This window comes from Budorcas taxicolor, chromosome 2 (assembly GCF_023091745.1).
Source record: "Budorcas taxicolor isolate Tak-1 chromosome 2, Takin1.1, whole genome shotgun sequence".
Classification (NCBI taxonomy): domain Eukaryota; kingdom Metazoa; phylum Chordata; class Mammalia; order Artiodactyla; family Bovidae; genus Budorcas; species Budorcas taxicolor.
Window position 1 is genome coordinate 111,671,247 of NC_068911.1, and position 24,290 is coordinate 111,695,536.

The window sequence follows — 24,290 nt, forward strand, 5'->3', positions numbered from 1 at the left end:
AGGACCCTATCTTCTAACTATTAGCGATCAGTGTTCTTATTACTGATTGTTGCTTCTGATCACAGAGGTACAGACAAAGAAGTGGGATCTTTGTTATACCTACTTCTAGTGTTGAAAGCTCCCCTTCTTTTGACCAAAGTGATTTATTTCTAGTGATATTTAAAGGGCTAGCATCTTCCACCCTTGTCTTTTCTTTTCATTCTTTTCTTTTTATTCCCCCTCCATTTTGGGAGCCAAACATTGAAGACTGACACCTTCATTCCCAGGGGAAAGCACAGAATCAGAAAAGATCTGAAAAACTTATAAGCTTATACATCAGTGATCTTCAGCTCAGCTAGCTTACAATAATCAAAAACAAAACAAAACAAAAAAAACCCCAGCAAACTCTGGGGAAGGAGGATAATCTAGTTTCCAGAATTATCACACTACTACATTTAGATGAATAATTAATTACCAACAAAAAGTAAAAAGGCATAAAATGGGACAGGGAATTGTAACCTATTCAAAGGTAAATGGAAAGTGAACCTTCAATAACTGTCCCAACAAAGGGACCATAGTAACTGTTTCTGAAAAAGTCTGGTGGGAGATCAACTAGACAAAGATTTTTAAACAACAATTTTATACATACTCATACAGCTAACAGAAGACATGGAGAATGTGAAAAAGGTAATATATATACAGAATATAAATATCAATAAGAAGATAGAAAACATACAAAAATCCAAAATGAGATTCTGGAGCTGAAAAGTAAAATAATAGAAGTGCAATTTTTTTCAATAATATTATCAACAGATGTCTTACCAGATGAATTGGGGGCCAGAAGGCAGTAGGGTGATATATGCAAAGTGCCAAAACATTTTTTTAAAAAAGCTAAACCAAAAAGTCAATATCCAGAAAAACCATCCTTCAAAGGTGAGAGAGACATTAAGATATCCCCAGGTAAATAAAAGCTAAAGGAACACAATAGTGTTAAAATGTTCTGCAATAAATTCTAAAAGAGAGCTATACATGTTGAAATGAATGGACACTGGACTGTAACTCAAAGCTATAAAAAGAAATAAAGATTTCAATAAAGGTAAATACATAGAAAATTATAAAATTTATAGTTATTGTAGCAATGGTTCGTAACTTCATTTTTTTTTTTTTTGGTTTTCTATATAATATAGTAGGTTAATACATTTAAAAATAATGTATTAGTCTAAAAGCTAATATTATTGTAAACTGGTTTGTAACTCCACATTTTATTTTCTACATAATTTAAGATACTAATGCATTAAAATAACTTGTTTCTGGACACACAGTAAACAAATATATAATTTTGTGACATCAACAACTAAAAGGAGTAGGGAAGTAAAGCTATATAGAAGCAGCAATTTATATGTTATTGAAGTTAAGGTAGTATAAATTCATATTGACTGCTACAACTTTAAGGATGCTAAATGTACTCCCCACAGTAACTACAAAGAATTAGCTATAGAATATACACAAAAGGAAATGAGAAAGATATTTTAATATTTCACTATAAAATATCAACTATACACAAAAGATTAATGTAGGAAATGAAGAACAACAAAAATAATGAGCCTCATAGACCACAAATACACACAAAATGACAGGTATCTTTGCTTATCAGTAAAAATGTTTTATAATTTAAATTAGTAATTAAATGTAAATCAATTAAATTCTGAAAGACAAGATTATCAAAAGGATAAAAGTGTATAATCAGTATATTCTATCTATAGGAGACTCAGTTTCAATACAAACACAAGAAGAAGTTAAAGCCAAAAGATAGAAGATACTTCATGCAAATAGTAACCAAAAGAGAGCATCTGTGACTCTACTAATATTTAAAATATACTTTAAATCAAAAAAGTTTGCAAAAGACAACATTATGTATTAACAGATGGCTCAATTCAAGAAGATATAACAATTATAAACGTTTATACATGTAATAAAAGACAATCAAAATATATGAAGCAAAAATTGACAGAATTAAAAGAAATTAGGTATCTCTGCAATAATACCTGGAAACTTGAACATTCTGCTCACAACAATGGACTGAAAAACCAGATAGAAGATAAAGAAAGAAATAGAATACTAGAACAACATAGTTACCCCCCTACCTCTAACAGAGAGAACAATCTACCCAAAAATAAGAGAACAGATGTTCTATTCAAATGTAGATAGGGCATTTTTTAAAGTAGGCTATATGTTAGTTCACAAATTTAATCTCAATAGATTTTTAAATGTAGATGCCATACAAAATATGTTCTGTGATCACAATGGGATAAAGTTAAAAAATCAATAACAGAAGAAACACTTTAAAATTCACAAATCTGTGGAAATGAGACAGCACATTCTTTAAAAATTAATGAAACAAGGAAGAAATCACAAGGGAAAGTAAAATAAACTTAGATATAAATTAAAATGAGAATACCTCTAAACTATATTGGGGACAGTGAAAGCAGTGCTGGGGAGAAATTTATAAATGTCAGCAGTTACATTAAGAAAGAAGAAAGCTTTCAGATGAACAAACTGATTTTATAACTTAATAAACTAGAAAAAGAAGAAAAAAACTAAACCCAAAGCTAGAAGAAGGAAGGAGATAATAAAAGAACAGAGATAAAAAAGATATAAATTGTGTAGTGCTGTAGGTAATCTCAAAATATCTCTAATTATTAGCACCACCTTAAAATTATAGTTGTAGATCCATCACTGGAACTATCAACATTTTAATAAAAATCACACATATCTATCACATAAAAAAATTGATTCTTCAAAAATATCAACAAAATGGATAAATCTTTAAATATTGGACTGTTAGAAATATAGAGAAAACATTCAAGTCACTAAAATCAAAACGGAGGTGGGGACATTGCTAATGGTTCTATAGAAATAAAAAAGGATTTAAGAGAACAGTGTGAACATCAACAATTGAGAAGGGGACGACAGAAGATGAGATGGCTGGATGGCATCACTGGCTGGATGGCATCACTGTCTCGATGGACGAGAGTCTGAGTGAACACCGGGAGTTGGTGATGGACAAGGAGGCCTGGCGTGCTGTGATTCATGGGGTCGGAAAGAGTCGGACACGACTGAGCGACTGAACTGAGCTGAACTGAACTGACAAATTCCTAGAAAAATAAAACATACCATTAGTAAGTGATGAAGGAAAAAACAAACAAACCTGAATAGAGTTATCACCAGTAAGAGCAAGACTGTAACTGAAAATCTCCGAACAAAAAGAAGCCCTGAATCTCATTGTGTCAATGGTTAATTCTATCAAACTTTGAAGAAGAAATATCATAGAACCTTAAAGAAATTAAAGAAAATGTGAATAAATGGAAAGAGACACGACTGTGCGACTGAACTGAACTGAACTGAACTGAACCATATTTAGCAGTTAGAAAACTTGATATTGTTAAGATTTAAGTACTACCCAAAGGGATCTACAGATTCAATGAAATCCCTATGAAAATTCCAGCAATAACTTTTGCAGAATAGAAAACCCCATTTTAAACTTCATATGGAATCAAAGGGACTGTGCATAGCCAAAACGGTCCAGGAAAAGGAGAACAAATTTTGAGGACCCAGATTTCCTGATTTCAAAGCTTACTGTAAAGCTATTGTAGCCAAAACAGTGTGATACTGGCACAATGATAGACATACATTATAACAATGGGATAAAATAGAGAATCCAGAAATAAATCTTAACATACTGATCAAATGATTTTTGACAAGAGTTCTAAGAATATTCATTGGAGAAAGAACTTTTTTTTTTTTCTTTGACAAACGATGCTGGGCAAATTGCATATCGCCACACAAAAATAGTGAAGTTGGAGATTTACCTAAAACCATATACAAAAATTAACTCAAAATGGAACCATGACCTAAATTGAAAACTTAACACTAAAAAAATCTTAGAAGAAAACAGAGCAGAAAAGCTTCACAACATTGCATTTGGCAATGATTTATGTGTGTGTGTGCACGAATGTGTGTATGTATGTAAGACACCAATCACAGATAAACAAAAGGAAAAACAGAAAATTTGGGGCTCATGAAAAAAAGTGTTTACATCAAAAGACACAATCAGTAGAGTAAACAGCAGTCCGCAGAATTGGAGAAAACATTTGAAAATCATGTATCTGATAAGGGATATCCAGAATGTTTAAAGAACTCCTAAAACTCAACCACAAAAACACCAAACACTATGCCATATACCTTTTTATTTTTATTTTACTGACTGAATTTTAGTTTTCATTTTCTTCCCTTCATATTTCCAAGAAACATGGTAAACACTTAACAAATAGTTGTTTGATTACTCTAACCATACATTGAAAAACTGCCTTTTTTTGTTTTATCGGAATACTTTAATAAGGGCACAAATAGTGATTGTTTTCTCTATTATATCTGCATCTGTAAACATAGTCATCTACTAGCTTGTCCTATTTGTGCTTCCAGCTGTGCAACAGGGCAAAAGGTTATGAGGATGAAATGCAGGTGATTTGGGGCAGGATTTGCAGATGGGGCTCTTATCTGCTTAATGATGTGAATAGTGTCATATTAGGAAGAGTACAGGAAGGTTCACCTTTTTGAAGCAGAAACATTATTTCCAATGCAAGGAATCTCACGTCTTCTAAAAGATCATGGGAGACAAAAAAGGTGATATAAAATGCTTATTTTATTTGTAAAATGTTCTCTCTGATTCTTTCACTTTAACTTACAGAAACAAAGCAAAGTGATAGCTAACTCTTGTGTTTTGTCAGGCCTAGATCTTTAGCTCTTGTATAAAAGTTAGCAAGCAAACTGCCATCTGTACAAACAGGTGGCTTGAATGATGCAGGGTATTAAAAACAAATCATTTTTGGAGTGATGACAAGGAATAGAAAATTTAAGAAAACCCAGAGTTCCTTTAATAAGATGAAAAATGTGAATCATTGATTGTGTCAGTGTTAGAAGATGAAGTGTGGAAATATTTGTTCAAGCAGTCTCTGCATGATACACATTTTCCTGTTGTGATTCTGTTATCAATGTGCTCACCCCATGGAGCCAATGCAGCAGTTACCCTTGTGCCTTCACAAGAAACTTAACTGAGGCCATCTTGGAAACTATAGTAAGGAAGATGGCTTAATGCCACAACATAACTAAGGTATTGCTCACCCTTGACTTAATTATGACTTCATAGTGATTTTCCTGACTTCATAATGAGCTGCTTCTTCAAAGTTCAACTTTGCTCTCAGGACTACTTTTATTTAAAAAAAAAATCTCAAAATTACTGATAAAGCAACTAAATACTCTCATAAATCTGTATGTTTAATGTTAAATATTCAGGTTATTCATGATCTACTATGTGTAGACCCTGTATTAATAGAAGTAAGGATAAGAAGGTTCAAAGTAAAGAAGATGATGCATTACAGATTACAACTATAACACAGAAACAAACCATTTTTGTTTTGAAGATGATGAAGAGTTTAGCTTTATTTTTGAATAGTTGGAACAAATATCAGGTAAATAGCACATATATTTCTTTTTTATTCCACCAGCAGTTTTACTTTTATACCCAACATAAATCTAAAAATGTATTTTTTAAACTTTTTTAGCATCTCAGTCTTCTATTCTTTGGTCTTCTTTACCTTTCTTCTGATTTATTTGTTTTAATAAATCTATCAAGGTAAAATTCATATAGCATAAAGTTAACACCTTTAAAGTATACATTTCATTGTCTTTTAATATATTTATAGAATTATCCAACCATTGCCCCTATTTCTAAAATATTTTCACTGCCCCTGGTACTCATTAGTAGTTATTTTCTCTTCTCTTTTCCCTTTCATCCCTGGCAACCAGTAATCTGCTTTCTATTTCTATGCATTTTCCTGTTCAGACATTTCTTATACATCAGATTATACAATATGTGGGTCTTTTAGAAGAGCTTCTTTCAGTTAGATTGTTTCCAAGCTTCATCCCTCTTGTAGCAAGTAGCATGTATCTTGTAGCTTGTAGCATGTAGCTTGTATCATGTAGCATGTAGCATGTAGCATCGGCTCCCTTATTGACAATGTTCCATTGTATGACTATATCACATTTTGTTTATCTTTTCATTAATTTATCACTTTAAGTTGTTTCCACTCATCATTGGCTTTAGACCTTAATATCCTTTTATAGCTTATATTATTCAGTGAGTAATTAACCCTTGTAACATTTTTATTCTTGAATAATCCTTATAGAATGTATATGATGATTATATAAATGCACAAAATGGAAAGATTTATACATTATTTCAGTGAGACATGTAAATACTAACTATATATTCAGTTCTATTCTAAGTAATGTGATAAATAAGAAAATATGAATATTTCCTTTTAGGAAGAGTATCTGTACTTTTTAATGATTAAGCAATATCTGAAAAGAATGGAATATAAGACAAGTGGAGAATTTTTTTTAATGCTAGCTAAATCATCATAATTGGCTTTGGTACCTCCATCATCAACAAAGTCAGGATCACTTATTGGGCACATACTCACTACAAGATATTGCAATTTTTGGCGTATATCAGAATATTTTATATGCAGACACTTAGTTGGGACTCTTTTTTCTTATTTCTAATGACAAGAGTAAATTGCAGTAATATAACCAATCCAAAAATTAAATACTTGGGAAGTAAAAAAGTCAGTTTTTATCTCAAATCTCTAAACCAATACTTTATAAATATATGCATATATGCATACCTAGAATATATGTGTGTGTGTATATATATATATATATATATATATATATAATGGTTAGTCACTCAGTTGTGTCTGCCAGGGTCCTCTGTCCATGGGATTTCCCAGGCAAGAATACTGGAGTGGGTTGCCATTCCCTTCTCCAGGGGATCTTCCTGACCCAGGGATCAAACCCATGTCTCCTGCACTGCAGGTGGATTTCTTACCACTGAGCCATCAGGAAAACCCATATATATATAATATACACACATATATTTATATATTGATATTAATTTCATAGCTGAAGAAGATTGTTGGAGGGACAGACCTTGGTGTCAGACCAAGGTGGACAGACCACTTACCCATGGTGTTCAACATTCACGTTTAGTTAATCATGCTCAGAGTTGGGGTTGAGGTCAGTAATTTGAGGAAAACAGTTACAGTGATAAAAAGCATCCTTACCACCTCAGTGGTGTTATACCATTAAATGATTGATTTTAAAGAGTATGTTTAGGTTTTATCCTTATTGGAAAGACTAATTTGTAATTCAGTCCATTGTTTAGCAAATCTGAAGTCTCTTAACAACTCAGCATGAGACATAAAACTTTGATGGAGATTTATGATTCTTCCAGGACATACATCTACATCTCCTCAGCAGCCTTAGATCAGTCTGCTGCCAACATGTTTTCTTCCCCCTCAGTAAAGTGCCTCTCTGACTACACATCCAGGCAAACCAATTCAATCCTCCTGGCCAGCTTCCCCAGTGAACCACAACAATCTTATGCTTTCAGGCAAAATCATTTTCCTCTAAGGCAAGTGTGACTTAGGAATATGGCAAAGCCCCAAGTAAATTGGAAAATATTCTCAGAATTTTAACAATTACTAAAAATATGTCCTTTTATGGGCCCATTCTTCTGCAACCAAGTGCCCATTTTACACACACACATACACACACACACATACACATCACACTTATAATCAACTGTGCTGCACTTCCCTGCATGATAAAATGTCATCTTATGGTAAGATTGGAGAAGCATTGTTTTTGTGGTAAATACCCTTTATAAATAAAATATTTACCTCAATTGATATACACTGTATAGTAGATCTGTTGTCTATTTCACTTATCCAGACTTGACCCTTTCCTGGCATCCACAAAACAATTTCTCCTTAAAAAAAATACATACCCAAACTTCAGCAGAAGTGAACATGAGATTTAGTCCTATGCTCGTTAATACATCACACACCCCTAACACCCAGGGCAAGAATATTTCCCTGGTCCAATGAGGACCAAAGGGGTAATGAATCTCTTATTGAGAATCCTAGAAGAAGAATCTTAATTTTTCCTGTTGGGCTTGAAAGTGAGAGGCAATAGATTTTACTGATATTTGGATCATGACGGGAAAGCCTATTAGAATGAAGCCATCTGGAAAAGACAGAACAAAACTGTAGTTTACTACCCATGCCTGGATGATATCATTTGAGCCTCTGCAGCAATGGAAACCTTGAAGTCACAGACAATACAGTTTTTTTTCGTTTGTTTGTTTTTTTTTTTTTTTTTGAGTTAAATCCATTAGGATTCGGGCTTCCAATACTTGAAACTGAAATAAGCCTCTGCTTTTCTCCCAGTTCCTACCCTGATGTATAAAATGGTAACAATAACATATTTCTGTGTTCTTATCTGCTGTCTTCTTATAAGAATATAAATTTGTATAAGAGCTGTTTGTAGTTAGGTAAATATCACATTTAGGCTTATTACAGAATATAATTAATTCCTTTATACAACTTAGACTCATCAGCATTTTTTGTTAATCAGTTGAGTTTTTCTAGTGAACTTTAACACTATTAAAAAAAAACCAAACAACTAAATATGCTTAAGAAGTTACTTCAAATAAACTTAAAAACCAGACTTATTGCCCAAGGTTATTGCCTCTTTTTATAAACCTACCCATAGAATTAATAACAGTTTTCTACTTGGAGAAGAAAATGGCAACCCACTCCAGTATTCTTGCCTGGAAAATCCCATGGACAGAGGAGCTTGGTAGGCTACAGTCCAGGGGGTCACAAAGAGTTGGACACAACTGACCAACTTTCCTTTCCTTTACTTTAGTAAACGTCCTGTATTCCCAGAGTCTGATTGTCTGTCAGCAAGTGAATTTTTAAGCAGTGTTCTAGTCACTTATTTCAGTGTTGTTCAAAGTTGTTTCTGTTAAAAGCAATGCAATACTTCCATTTTACTCCACTAAATTAATTTCCTATTCAATTAAGTCTTACCTTATGGTTCAATTATATACTTCTTTAGTGCAATGATCAATTTTAATCTCTAGAGATTTAACTGAAAATGCAGAAATTGATAAAGGTATGTCATTATGCATTTGAAAAGTCACAGCATCTGTTGTTTAGATATATTAATTAGTCGTACAACAAAAATATTAATCAGTGCTATTTTGTGAAACTATGTTCAGTGCTAAAATATCTACATTTACTTTATTGTATTTTTAAATGTTTTCACTTTTTCTTTTCTTTATTTCCAACTATGATGCCCTAATTTATTTTTTTTTATATAATGTCCATTTGAACTGAAACTATTAAACATTTGAAATAGCCAGTGGAGAATTTTTAATGGTAACGTATAATGCCTAATTTATAATTTTAAGAGAAGTAAAAGGGATGTAAGCCCTGACTTATGTTGAGATATCAACTGCAAGTTTTGTAAGGAAACACACTAAAAGTTTCAGTTATTTTTCCTTGGTATGTTATCATTATACAAATTTTCTGTAATGAGTAAATATTACTTTATAATCAGAAAAGAAACAAAAAGTTACTGCCTTTAACATATGTCTTTTTCTTTTGTTATCTTGAGGGTTTTAATAATAAACATGACTGGAAAAACATTTTCATAGGGTGAAAATCTACCTGAGATAAGCTGGCACTAGATAGGGAAAGGTAACAAATTCATCTGTCCATTCAACTGGAAGACCAATTTTAAGATACTATATCTTGATAAGAAGGATATAACCTTATCAAATATAGTAGAGAGTAAGCATGTTTGTCAGTGGAACAATGTCAGTTGTTAATGGAAATTGACTAAACTACATGGACTGGTCACACAAGATCCAAGTAATTAATATATACATGTAGATACAGACACACATATATAGAGAGATAGGTTTTACATCTAAGTATAAATGGATATCTATCTATATCTAATCTATCTATCTATCTGTATATAAATACTGGATTTCAGAACTTTAAATGGCAGTCAGTGTTGTAAGATTCAAGCACAAATTGGATATGTAGAGTTAATGTTTATTTTGAGTCTCTAATTTACAAGTTTGGTGTAAGATTATTTGATTTATTATTAAGTTAATTAAATGTCCCTATGCAATTTGAGACCATATTATTAGTGATGTTGAAATTAATATTAAAATTAAAACCTTGAGAGAAAAGGAGGAGATGTTTAGAAATGAGGAAAAGTAACTTATAAACGAGTAACTGAATTGTCTGAAATTTTTCTCTGCTTGTTAACTCACATATATGCATACATGAAGCCTATGGATCACAGACAAAGAGAGTTTATTAGTCATCAGTTCTGTTCAGTTTCTCAGTCGTGTCCGACTCTTTGTGACCCCATGAATTGCAGTACGCCAGGCCTCCCTGTCCATCAGCAACTCCCGGAGTTCACTCAGACTCACATCCATCGAGTCAGTGATGCCATCCAGCCATCTCATCCTCTGTCGTCCCCTTCTCCTCCTGCCCCCAATCCCTCCCAGCATCAGGGTCTTTTCCAATGAGTCAACTCTTCGCATGAGGTGGCCAAAGTACTGGAGCTTCAGCTTTAGCATCATTCCTTCCAAAGAAATCCCAGGGCTGATCTTCAGAATGGACTGGTTGGATCTCCTTGCAGTCCAAGGGACTCTCAAGAGCCTTCTCCAACACCACAGTTCAAAAGCATCCATTCTTTGGTGCTCAGCTTTCTTCACAGTCCAACTCTCACATCCATATATGACCACTGGAAAAACCATAGCCTTGACTAGACGGAACTTAGTCGGCAAAGTAATGTCTCTGCTTTTGAATATGCTGTCTAGGTTGGTCATAACTTTTCTTCCAAGGAGTAAGCGTCTTTTAATTTCATGGCTGCAGTCACCATCTGCAGTGATTTTGGAGCCCCCCAAAATAGAGTCTGATGCTGTTTCCACTGTTTCCCCATCTATTTCCCGTGAAGTGATGGGACCAGATGCCATGATCTTCGTTTTCTGAATGTTGAGCTTTAAGTCAAGTTATTCACTCTCCTCTTTCACTGTCATCAAGAGGCTTTTTAGTTCCTCTTCACTTTCTGCCATAAGGGTGGTGTCATCTGCATATCTGAGGTTATTGATATTTCTCTCGGCAATCTTCATTCCAGCTTGTGCTTCTTCCAGCCTAGAGTTTCTCATGATGTACTTTGCATATAAGTTAAACAAGCAGGGTGACAATATACAGCCTAGACGTACTCCTTTTCCTATTTGGAACCAGTCTGTTGTTCCATGTCCAGTTCTAACTGTTGCTTCCTGACCTGCATACAGGTTTCTCAAGAGGCAGATCAGGTGGTCTGGTATTCCCATCTGTTTCAGAATTTTCCACAGTTTATTGTGATCCACACAGTCAAAGGCTTTGACATAGTCAAAAAAGCAGAAATAGATGTTTTTCTGGAACTCTCTTGCTTTTTTGATGATCTAGCAGATGTTGGCAATTTGATCTCTGGTTCCTCTGCCTTTTCTAAAACTAGCCTGAACATCTGGAAGTTCACAGTTCACGTATTGCTGAAGCCTGGCTTGGAGAATTTTGAGCATTACTTTACTAGCATGTGAGATGAATGCAATTGTGTGGTAGTTTGAGCATTCTTTGGCATTGCCTTTCTTTGGGATTGGAATGAAAATTGACCTTTTGCAGTCCTGTGGTTATTAGTCATAGCCACAGACAAATCACCACAGGGCAATGTGTTGAGAGCCAGGTGGTACCTTCTCATACAGTGAGGTGCCTTACAGGAATGGAACCCTGTTATAAGAAGGCTTTTCTCTTGCATAGAATTGCTAGTGACTGCCCATCCACAAATGCACATTTGGAGGCTGTGGTCAGCCCAGTTTATTCTTTATAGCATAAGGAAAAATTGAGAGAAGTTTTGTGCTCAGATGCTCAGTCATGTCTGACTCTTTGAGACCCCGTGGACTGTATCCTACTAGGTTCCTCTGTCCATGGGAATCTTCTGACAAGAATACTAATCTAGGGTGCTGTTCCCTCCTTCAGGGCATCTTTCCAACCCAAGGATTGACCCGTGTCTCTGATGTCTTGCTGCATAGGTAGGTGGATTCTTTACCACTAGCACCACCACCAGCCCAGGGGCTGACTAAAACAAAAACAAAATTAGAGAAGAGAGGAGTGATTTAAGTGTTTTCACAGTCTGTTATTTGTATCTTTATATTTTGCAGTTTACATGTTACCTTAGTATAAGCTCTATTCTTTGTATGTGTCATTGTAGTGTAGACTTCTAGACCTTTTGGATCCTAGCTGATATTTATATCTGTTTCACATAAGATGCTTGGTGAAGGGAAGACATGAGTCTGTCTTCTTTCTGCCTTCAAACTTCGGTAGATTGGACCACTCAAGCAGAGATAGTTGAGTATATGTGTTTGACGTTAAGAAAGCTTTGGTAAAGCCCTTGCTATTTTTGAAAATTTTAACTGATGAAAGTTAAAAAACACTTACAAGTGGTATTTATTTGCTACTGCTGTGCAAACAGACCTTCTAGTAGGAAGAGGTATTTGAAATTCTGGAGAGTAGTATTTAAGTTTTCTCTTAGGTAACTATTATGCAAATAATCTAAAAAATGAAATGATCATATAAGAAATGCTGCTATTCACATTTTAGCTACAGATCAAAATGAGATCATTTAGTTGAGTGGCCATCAACGGTTCCATCTAGTCTGTAAAGGGCTCTTTATCACAGGAAGTGTCATTCATAGGATTGACATTTCCATATGAATTAATGATGATTACTCAGAATTATGACAACATTTAAATTAAGATGGCCTTTATTCTGATTACCTTTTAGGAATATAACATTTATTTTTTACATCTGTCTTTATCCTATTTAACAGGAATTCAGATCCAATTTTAAGGTAAATATACCTCTCATGGCAGATTGGAAAACAAAAATTCTTTAAAGTGTATAGTTATTTGGGGGATCCAAAAATAATTCTTCTAGTGACATTGCAATGATCAGGGACTAATCTAACATTTGTAAATATGGTAAGAAAAGTGAAAGATCTGTTCTTTGAATGAAACAAACAACACAGAAATCATCAGATTTTTCATTAAAGTTATCATAGACTAAATGTTTTAGGTTTTGTGAGTCATACTATGTGTTGCAGCTACTAAAATCTGCTATTGCAGTGCAAATACAGTTACAATATACAATAAATAATCATGTAAATGAGTAATCATGACTGTGGGAAAAATTTGGTGCCCCCAAATCTAGACCACATCAATTGCCAGAGTTTATATCAAACACTCATCTAGCATACAGAGAAAATATCTCTGTCTGTATCTCTCTGTATAGTTTATATATATTTCAAATATTTTATTTAACATCTTAATTAAATCAGTATCATAGGACTTATATTGATTAATGTTGACTTAGTTTACTTGAGTTCAGTCACTCAGTCGTGTCTGACTCTTTTCGACCCCATGAACTGCAGCACGCCAGGCCTCCCTGTCTATCACCAACTCTCGGAGTTCACACAAACTCAAGTGCATTGAGCCCGTGATGCCATCCAACCATCTCATCCTCTGTCGTCCCCTTCTTCTCCTGCCCTCAATCTTTCCCAGGATCAGGGTCTTTTCAAATGAGTTAGCCCTTAGCATCAGGTGGCCAGAGTATTGGATCATGAGTCTTGGCTCCTTATTGTCAAATTCAGACTTAAGTTGAAGAAAGTGGGGAAAACCACTAGACCATTCAGATATGACCTAAATCAAATCCCTTGTGATTATATAGTGGAAGTAAGAAATAGATTTAAGAGACTAGATCTGATAGACAGAGTGCCTGATGAACTATGGATGGAGGTTTGTAACACTCTACAGGAGACAGGGATAAAGACATCCCCAAGAAAAAGAAATGCACAAAGTAAAAATGGCTGTCTGAGGAGGCCTTACAAATAGTTGTGAAAAGAAGAGAAGCAAAAAGCAAAGGAGAAAAGGGAAGATATAAGCAACTGAATGCAGAGTTCCAAAGAATAGCAAGGAGAGATAAGAAAGCCTTCCTCAGTGATCAATGCAAACAAATAGAGGAAAACAAAAGAATGGAAAAACTAGAGATCTCTTCAAGAAAATTAGAGATACCAAGGGAACATTTCATGCAAAGATGGGCTCAATAAAGGACAGAAATGGTATGGACCTAACAGAAGCAGAAGATATTAAGAAGAGGTGCGAAGAATACACAGAAGAACTGTACAAAAAAGATCTTCATGACCTAGATAATCACTGTGGTGTGATCACTCATCTAGAGCCAGACATCCTGGAATGTGAAGTCAAGTGGGCCTTAGGAAGCATCACTATGAACAAAGCTAGTGGAGGTGATGGAATTCCAGTTGATCTATTTCAAATGTTGACTTAATCAATATTAATTAGCTTATATCTATTTGTAATGTGTGCATGCTAAGTCACTTCAATTGTGCCTGCCTCTTTGTGACCCTGTGGACTGGAATCTTCCAGGCTCCTTTATCCATGGGATTCTCCAGGCAAGCATACTGGAGTGAATTGCCATGCCCTCCTCCAAGGATTTTCTTGACCCAGGGATTGAACCCATGTCCTTTACCTCTCCTGCATTGGCAGGTGGGTTCTTTACCGCTAGCACCACCTGGGAAGCCCATCCATTTTCAATATATGCATGCAAAGAGTCTAATATGACTGAGTTTACTGAGCATGCATGCACACATATGCACACAGCATATATGCATATCCATTTGTAATATATAATTAAAGTTAAATATCATTATGAATATTTTGAAAGTAGTTTACCTAGATCAAGATTTATAAGGATATGTCAAAGATAAATGATTTAGCCACTTGTTAAATAGCAAGGAAGATTCATTTATGACTATTATAATAGAGGAGAGGCTATTGCAATAGGGGGAAGTGACTTAAATCAACACTTAACAGCAAAGACACCTGGGGACTTAGAGCCATGAAGCAGAGTGTGAGGCACAGTAGATGGAAAATTACTAAGATGACAAATCAAGGGTAATGACTAAAGTGACTTAGCAGGATTCTTGCTAAAAGCAGTATAAGGTTAAGGTCTAGGAAGAAGAGGGGTCATAGAAGCCAAGCTAAATTTTGGTCAGAAAGAAATGTTTGTCAATAGTGCTAAATGATTTTCTAAATCCGATTATACACATGGACATCACCAGATGGTCAACACCACAATCAGATCGATTATATTCTTTGCAGCCAAAGATAGAGAAGCTCTATACAGTCAGTAAAAACAAGACTGGGAGCTGAATATAGCTCAGATCATGAACTACAAATTGCCAGACTCAGACTTAAATTGAAGAAAGTGGGGAAAACCACTAGACCATTCAGGTGTGATCTAGATCAAATCCCTTATGGCTATACAGTGGAAGTGAGAAATAGATTTAAGGAACTAGGTCTGATAGACAGAGTGCCTGATGCACTATGGACAGAGGTTCATGACATTGTACAGGAGACAGGGCTCAAGACCATCCCCAAGAAAAAGAAATGCAAAAAAGTAAAATGGCTGTCTGAGGAGGCCTTACAAATAGCTGTGAAAAGAAGAGAAGCAAAAAGCAAAGGAGAAAAGGAAAGATATGCCCATTTGAATGCATAGTTCCAAAGAATAGCAAGGAGAGATAAGAAAGCCTTCCTCAGCGATCAATGCAAAGAAATAGAGGAATACAATAGAATGGGAAAGACAAGAGCTGTGTTCAAGAAAATTAGAGATACCAAGGGAACATTTCATGCAAAAATGGGCTCAATAAAGGACAGAAATGGTATGAACCTAACAGAAGCAGAAGATATTAAGAAAAGGTGGCAAGAATACATAGGAGAGCTGTACAAAAAAGATCTTCAAAACACAGATAATCATGATGGTGTGATCACTCACGCTCGCCTAGAGCCAGACATCATGGAATGTGAAGTCAAGTTCATCACTATGAACAAAGTTAGTGGAGGTGATGGAATTCCAGTTGAGCTCTTTCAAATCCTGAAAGATGATGTTGTGAAAGTGCTGGACTCAATATGTCAGCAAATTTGGAAAACTCAGCAGTGGCCACAGGACTGGAAAATGTCAGTTTTCATTCCAATCCCAAAGAAAGGCAATGCCAAAGAATGACAAACTACTGCACAATTGCACTCATCTCACACACTAGTAAAGTAATGCTCAAAATTCTCCAAGCCAGGCTTCAGCAATATGTGAACCATGAACTTCCAGATGGTCAAGCTCATTTTAGAAAAGGCAGAGGAACCAGAAATCAAATTTGCCAACATCCACTGGAGCATCGAAAAAGCAAGAGAGTTCCAGAAAACATCTATTTCTGCTTTATTGACTATGTCAAAGCCTTTGACTGTGTGGATCACAATGAACTGTGAAAAATCCTGAAAGAGATGGTAATACCAGACCACCTGACCTGCCTCTTGAGAAGCCTGTATGCAGGTCAGGAAGCAACAGTTAGAACTGGACATGGAACAACAGACTGGTTCCAAATAGGCAAAGGAGTATAACAGGGCTATAGACTGTCACCCGGCTTATTAACCTATATGCAGAGTACATCATGAGAAATGCTGGGCTGGATGAACCACAAGCTGGAATCAAGATTGCCAGGAGAAATATCAATAACCTCAGATATGCAGATGATACCACCCTTATGGCAGAAAGTGAAGAAGAACTAAAGAGCCTCTTGATGACAGTGAAAGAGGAGAGCGAAAAAATTGGCTTAAATCTCAACATTCAGAAAACGAAATCATGGCATCCCGTCTCATCACTTCATGGCAAATAGATGGGGAAACAGTGAAAACAGTGGCTGACTTTATGTTTTGGGGCTCCAAAATCACTGTGGATGGTGATTGCAGCCATGAAATTAAAAGATGCTTACTCCTTGGAAGGAAAGTTATGACTAACCTAGACAGCATATTAAAAGGCAGAGACATTACTTTGCCAACAAAGATCTGTCTAGTCAAGGCTATGGTTTTTCCAGTGGCCATGTATAGGTGTGACAGTTGGACTATAAAGAAAGCTAAGTGCCAAAGAGTTGATGTTTTTCTACTGTGGTGTTGGAGAAGACTCTTGAGAGTCCTTTGGACTGCAAGGAGATCCAATCAGTCCATCCTAAAGAGATCAATCCTGAGTGTTCATTAGAAGGACTGATGCTGAAGCTGAAACTCCTATACTCTGGCCAATTGATGCGAAGAGCTGACTCATTGGAAAAGACCCTGATGCTGGGAAAGATTGATGACAGGGAGGAAAAGGGGATGACAGAGGATGAGATGGTTGGATGGCATCCCCGAGTCAATGGACATTGGTTTGGGTGGACTCTGAAATTTGGTGATGGACAGGAAGGCCTGGTGTGCTGCGGTTCATGGCGTCACAAAGTGTCAGACATGACTGAATGACTGAACTAAACTAAGTTGATAAATGGAAAAATAAATTAAATTGAGAATTATTAAAAAGAATATTGTAGTAAAGGGAAAAATTTACTAAGATCCTTCAATGGGATGGATGCCATATTATTCTACTCTACAGAAATTATAAACTGATGAATACTAGGTCTCCCAAATCACCATCAAAATAACCTTATATACATGAAGAAGCAGAGATGAATTTGTTGCTTACTAGGTAAAGAAGATCACTTTCTTGCCCACTTGAGGGTGAGTAGCATATTCTCCAAAGGGAATGGCAAAGGAGAGGTGTTTTTTATGAGGTTTTGGGGGGATGTGGTTTTACAGGTCTTTCAATAAGTAGCATTGATTATTACTGATTGAAATTTTGTGTTGGAAATGTTGGGGATTAGTGAATTTTAGAAGGTGAGGGCTTGGGAGAAGATCTTGAATATTAAACAGTCATTTGGTTGAGTTATGTATTGTTCTGAGAAAGAAATGTTTACTTTAGTGAGCATTAGTTGAGTACTCTATTTTTCAAATAAATGGGTTTTCAGAAAGTTCCTAAAAAAATAAAATGATGAGGGTATTTGCAATCCCATCTTCCTGGCAAGAATGTTCTGAAATATTAAAGGCATATTAATGCAGACACTTGAAGAGTAAATTCATGTTAATGTACACTGTGGAATATGTGTGTATGCATAGTTTCACTTCTGAAAGGAACAAGAGATAGAGTGTTTCTGGAATTCGTAAAGTAACTGAAAACCCAAAATAAACACATTGAAATTGAATAAAAATAGACAATAGAAATATTTGAAAGAAATTATATGATTAAATATTAAATGATTCATATAGGAGCGCAGAAAAGAGACATACAGAGTGAAGACGTTAGAAGTGCTGAGAATCTGACAATGCCTTGGGAAAGATGAAAATTCTGGACAGGACTTGGTCTTTGGATACTGGATATCATAAGCAAAATAGAGTGGGAGTGAAGAAAGACTTGTTGATAACTCTCAACAATAGATGATCAGGGCTTTTTTCAAAAATAGAGATCAGGAGATAATAAATAGGGAAATATATGCTGAAGCCACTCAAGTGAGTAACCTGAGTGCAGTGATTGTTTTCCAACCATATGAGAGAATTCCAAGTGTTCTTTAGGATGTTATACTATGTTATGGGGATAAACTACAGGCATTAAGAACACTGAAAAAATGAAAACAATCCTCCAAATGAGAGGTCATAAGGCACAATATTAATATAGGAGTTGAAGAGAAAGAGAAGATGTAATGAACTTATATGTGTGTATATATATGCATACACACACACACACACACACACACATATATATATATATATATATATGTCTGCTATATTTTATGTATCTGCAAGACATATATGTTATCCAGCATAGAATTGGAAATATAAAGCCAACATACAGGAGAGGTCGGGGCTCAAAAGTTTAGAAAATCAATTTTGGAAGTTTTGCGGTTTCCCAAGTAGCTCAATGGTCAAGAATCTGCCTGCCAATTCAGGGGCTGTAGGAGACATGATCCCTGGGTCCAGAAAATCCCCTGGAGGAGGAAACGGCAACCCACTCCAGTATTCTTGCCTGGGAAATCTCACGGACAGAGGAGCCTGGCCTGCTATGGGATTACATAGAATGGGATATAACTTAGTGACTGAGCACACACAAGTAGAAATGGCCACTCAGAGAATAGCAATTGGGAAAAAAAGGGCTCAGAGTTGAGCTTTGCAGGGTGTCTTTGTTTAGACAACAACTGTTTGAGTAGAATGTGTAGACATTTTTAAAGAAAGGATTCCAGGCCAAGATAATGGTTCAAAGGCAAAAGAAGATTTCAGAATCCTTCTGTCACACAATGCAAAGTTGAGTAAGGTGGGGATAAGCATGGGGAAAAAGCACATTGGATTTGGTTATCCCAGGTCAGTTTTGATGTTGGCAGCTTGTTATTTGAGGGGACTGAGATTTGAAACTGTGCTTCAGAGAGATACGGAGAATTACATGTATGGTGGACACACAGGATAAGTCTGAAACCCCTTGTACAAAAGATTTATTGAGGCTTATTTTGAAAGAACAAAGGCCTCGAAAAGAGCAAAGAGCTGAATGCTAGTGATTATTATTATTAATTTCTAATATAGAGAAGAAATATATACACCATGAAAAATACAAGTAACTGGCAAGAAGTAGATATTAAAAGTATGGAGCATATTCAATTTGGTTAAAAAACAGTTTGTTTGTTTGTTTGCTTTTCAAATAAGAAAGAGCATCTCTTTCTAGAAGTCTGGGGAAAGAAAAGACTGTGTATAATGATATTTTGAGGTAGACAAAAAGGACAATAAGCCATTTCTGATGGCCTCAATGTTTGCAGGTGAATATAGGAAGCCGGGGGTCCTTAAAAAGTGAGGAAAATTTCTACAGATATGAGCAGTGTTTTAGGAGAGATGGTTTAGGGCCTATTGTGTTTCGATTATGATTCATTCAATAGTCTAGGTTTACTATTGATAGCTTTAAATAATGATTAAATCTTATTTTGATATTTAACATATTCTTCCTGAATTATTTGAACATTTTCAGTGATTATTATTTCATTATTTTGTTTTACTGTTCTTTTTTTCTATTGTTTTCAATTTGATTGAGTGTGAATTTAAAAAAAAAAGATGCCACAGAATTTTTCTTTGAGATATGTTAAAAAATAGATTTTTAGGACAAAAATCATATTTGGATTAAAATGTTTAAGCAATCAATTTGTCAAGATTTTTTCCACTTTTTGAAAATTCTCTCCACAGATGGATGATGGATGATAGATTTAATTTTGAAACATTAAAAGCAAATTATCATGTTAAAATTAAATGCATAATTAAATTATCAATAATAACATTAAAAAATAAGGTGACTTTATATAGATATTTAAGGAAAGTGAATTTTGTCAGCTGTCAACACCCAGAATAACCTGTTATGCAAAGCTGAGTTTATTACCTGTTTTAGTCAGGGAGGGCAACATTTTGACTGTCTTATGTCCAGAAGGAGGGATTGGCAGGGTGGGATGGGATGGGGGTTATGTTTAGGGCTGGAAATCTAGAAGTGAATTGTTAAGACAGCTCTTCCAGTGTGAGGGTCTGATTGAAGAGGTGTGCATTTCCTGATGTAACAGCCTAGGTAGGTTAACACTGAGAGACAAATATCTTGAAGTGAATCTTAGGGAAACAGTTACGAATAAGAATTACGGTTGTTGTTCATTCACTAAATCGTGTCCGACTCTGTGCCTCCATGGACTGCAACCGACTAGACTCCTTTAGCTCTCACTGTCTCCCAGAGTTTGCCCAAGTTCGTGTCCATTAAATCTGTGATGCCATCCAACCATCTCATCCTCTGTTGCTCTCTTCTCTTTCTGCCTTCAATCTTTCCTGGTATCAGGGACTGAATTAACAGTTGATAATTTGCTCAGATTTGGGAGCTTATGGCACAGATAAATTACTTTTAAGAAAGTCTCTGAAACAAAATTAACTTTTGTACTAATTTACAGCCTTATTTTCACAGGCAAAAACTTGAAGCTCTAAAAGGAAAATCTTATGGATGTAGATCCTGACAGTCTGGGTGAATGCACAGGCCTCAGTTCTCAATTTCAATAGCAATTTGAGAATTGAACTATAATATGAACTGCATTACTACCTGCTTTGTGTGGACTAGGTATAAAATAAAAGCTTGCCTTTACCTGAAAGAACTTAAGTTTAGGATATAGTACTGTTTTTTCCTTTTATTACAAATTATAGAAAAAGGAATTGGACAAAATGACAAGAATTTGGGGGTGGGGCAGACACTAATAACACATTCATATAGCTCAGGATGAAGAAGCTAGACAGTGATTCTATCTTGTCATATCTTTTCATTAAAAAAAAAAAGCATGACTGAATTGAATGTGCGTTCAGGATAATTGACTCTTAACTTTCAATGAGCTGAAAAGGAAGAAAGATTATTTAATCAAAGTACTGTATAGACATGTCTAATACAGTGTTTTAAGAATTTTTCAAGTATGCTCACCTTGATCTTCTTGTGTTAAAGCACTTTACTCATTGATCTGATTCACTCATATTTCATTACTTAATATTAAAGAAAATATGAGGTGACAGTTGTAAAATATATTCTAGAAAGTAATTTATTGATGCAGTAATAAGAGTTTCAAAACTGGGAGTTTCCACTAGTGATTATAAATCAAATAGTAAAGTAGCATAAATATGACGCCCAGAAGATCAGATTTTAAAGACCAGAAAAAAAATTAAAGAGAATTAATAAAGGCAGATGTTAGATGCTTTTAAGATAATTCATGCAGAAATCTGTATCAAATGTTAACCTAGAGAGTTATAGTTGAATTTTAAAAAAGAAAGTTTTCTCCCACTAATGCAACACTGAAAGTCCAACAGTAAAATTTGTAGGAGTACAGATTCAAAGGCATTTATAAACACAGATCTCTACAGATGTTTTTCAGGTCTAAATAATTATCCAGTGAAATTTACTTTAAAAATATTGTGTAGTCTTTATCTTCTCAAACAAGTTCCATTTACTTCTATTCTGATTCTAAGGGACATATTTTAAAAATGAATGTTTCTTCCCCCACCCCAATATAATCCATCACCTGCTAAGGGTTTCCTCTTACTATGAGAGACAATAACGACATGTATTACTTTGTGTCTTCCACTGAAGAAGAATCACTGTTCATGCTCTCTGGACTTTTATTTCTCTGTAAGTTCACAGACCTCATCCCTATTTAGAGTTCTGCACTGTGCTGGTTTCCTACATTTTTCTGTTTCCTGCATTTATCTACATGGTACAGTAGAAGGGGGAGTCCTCTTTCTTTTAATTTATTGTGAAAATATTTTAAGGATGTTTGTTAAGGGAGTCTATTTATGCTAACCTATGATGGTAATCATGAGAAGAGTTGACTCATTGGAAAAGACTCTGATGCTGGGAGGGATTGGGGGCAGGAGAAAAAGAGGATGACAGAGGATGAGATGGCTGGATGGCATCACAGACTCGATGGATGTGAGTTTGAGTGAACTCTGGGAGTTGGTGATGGACAGAGAGGCCTGGCGTGCTGCAATTCATGGGGTCACAAAGAGTTGGACATGACTGAGCAACTGAACTGAACTGATTATGGTAATATTCATAATCCATAGGGAGAAGTGATTCAGAATTGAGAATATGAAGAAAAATAAGAGAGGTGTTCATTGAGGTTGGACTATTGATTTAAGAAAGCATTAATTGAGAGCTATAAGATAGGAGACCAGAGTCCGCTGGCAAGACCAAATGAGTAACACAGGTGACTAGTGTTGCTGTTGAGCCTGTGATCATAACTATGAGATAGAAAGGAAAAGGAAGAGAGGGAACAAATATAAATATAAATAAATATTTATGTATGTAAAACCTGTTATTTGTTTTACATCACTAGAAAGGTCAGCAAGTAAAGTTCATAATGAAAAGAACCTAAATTTTTTGTAGGTGATGGAAGAAATTCAGAAGGTGATAGAAGACCTTATTTTAAAGATCTCATAGGTTTATATTTCAGTACATCTAAGTACAATTCAGATAGTAACTTGGAAATCTTTGTCTCTTCTTTTTCTTTCTTAAAACACTTTGTCTTTTTCTGTGGCTCATGTCTTTCCATGTCTTTCCCTTTCTGTGTCTTTCCAACATGTCCCTGTCCCCATTTGATTGAAGTCAAGAAGAATCATTGACCTCTGTGTCATCCCTTACTCTAGTAGGAGAGTCATATTAGGCTCTTGATCTTCTGAATGAAATGCTGAAGAAAAACAAACTTTATTTTTGCTAGTATTAACTGCTTCTCATCATAACTTCTAGGTGTTATTATTTATAATATTGCAATAACTAGAGAACAGTCAGAAAACCTTGCTCTGTCAAAATGTCAGGCATTTGCACATAATCTTGACAATCCGACATGTAGTATTTATTTACCGCCAGTATGTGGATGATGACTGTTGGGTTATATAAGTTGTATGTAACTTATATAACTTCACTTACTGTGAATAATAGGTCCAATCCCTCTCAATATTGCCTTTTTTTTTTTCAAGAATGTACATAGGGTTAGGAAAGTGTAATATCATGGAGAAGTTTAGAACTGGGTAAAACTGAAAAGGAGGTTATGCTTATGCAAAAAAAAAAAAAAAAGACACTCAAGACTACTTTTGTTTGGGTATCTTTCCTTTTATCTAATTACATATATATATGTAATGTATATTATTTATATATATTTTATGTGGATATAGATATCTTTTCTTCTGAGTACTCTTTCTGGCAATTTTTCTCAAGTTGATATTTTCAGGTGTAGAGATCTTAAAATGATTAAATTTCCTGGTTAATGTGGCTGAATTAAACTTAAAAATATATAAAATTAGCAGTTCTCCAAACTAAATGCAGTTATTTAAATTGAGGACATCATTCTCTTAAAGTTGACAAAGTGGATACAATGGCTGGCATTGTACCAGTCTCAGAGATTTTGACCTTTGATCAGACAACCCAGGCAAAATATCAGAGGCATAATTCGAAACCCAAGGGAAAAAGAGGTTGAGTAGAAATTGAGTGGTGGCAGTACTGGATACATGAAAAAAATTGCATGAATGTAGTTCATAATGATAGTCTCAGAAATGTGTCTAGTTATGTTTCAGGGGCAGCCTCGTTAAAGTTTAACTACATCACTAATTGGTAACAGCTTCAAAAATGGGAGGTGCTTCTCTTTGTCTCTTCTTTCTAAGCTCCGAATGGGCAGCAGGTTGCCCATATTTTAATTATTTTTCATTTGTTGAACCAAGAATCTCAGTGACTCTCTTACTAACCCTGTTTTCTTTGCACAATAGGCCATAGTCTAGACAGGCTTCCTGAACACTGAAGAGGATTAATATGAGCCAAGTGTAG

The 24,290-nt window shown here is 35.2% G+C and overlaps 1 protein-coding gene across 1 annotated transcript in view; it reads left to right on the plus strand.

The window, feature by feature from the left end:
* Positions 1 to 24,290, plus strand: part of DPP10 (dipeptidyl peptidase like 10) — a 760,992-nt gene that overhangs the window by 363,330 nt on the left and 373,372 nt on the right. The gene's annotated exons all lie outside the window — the stretch shown is intronic.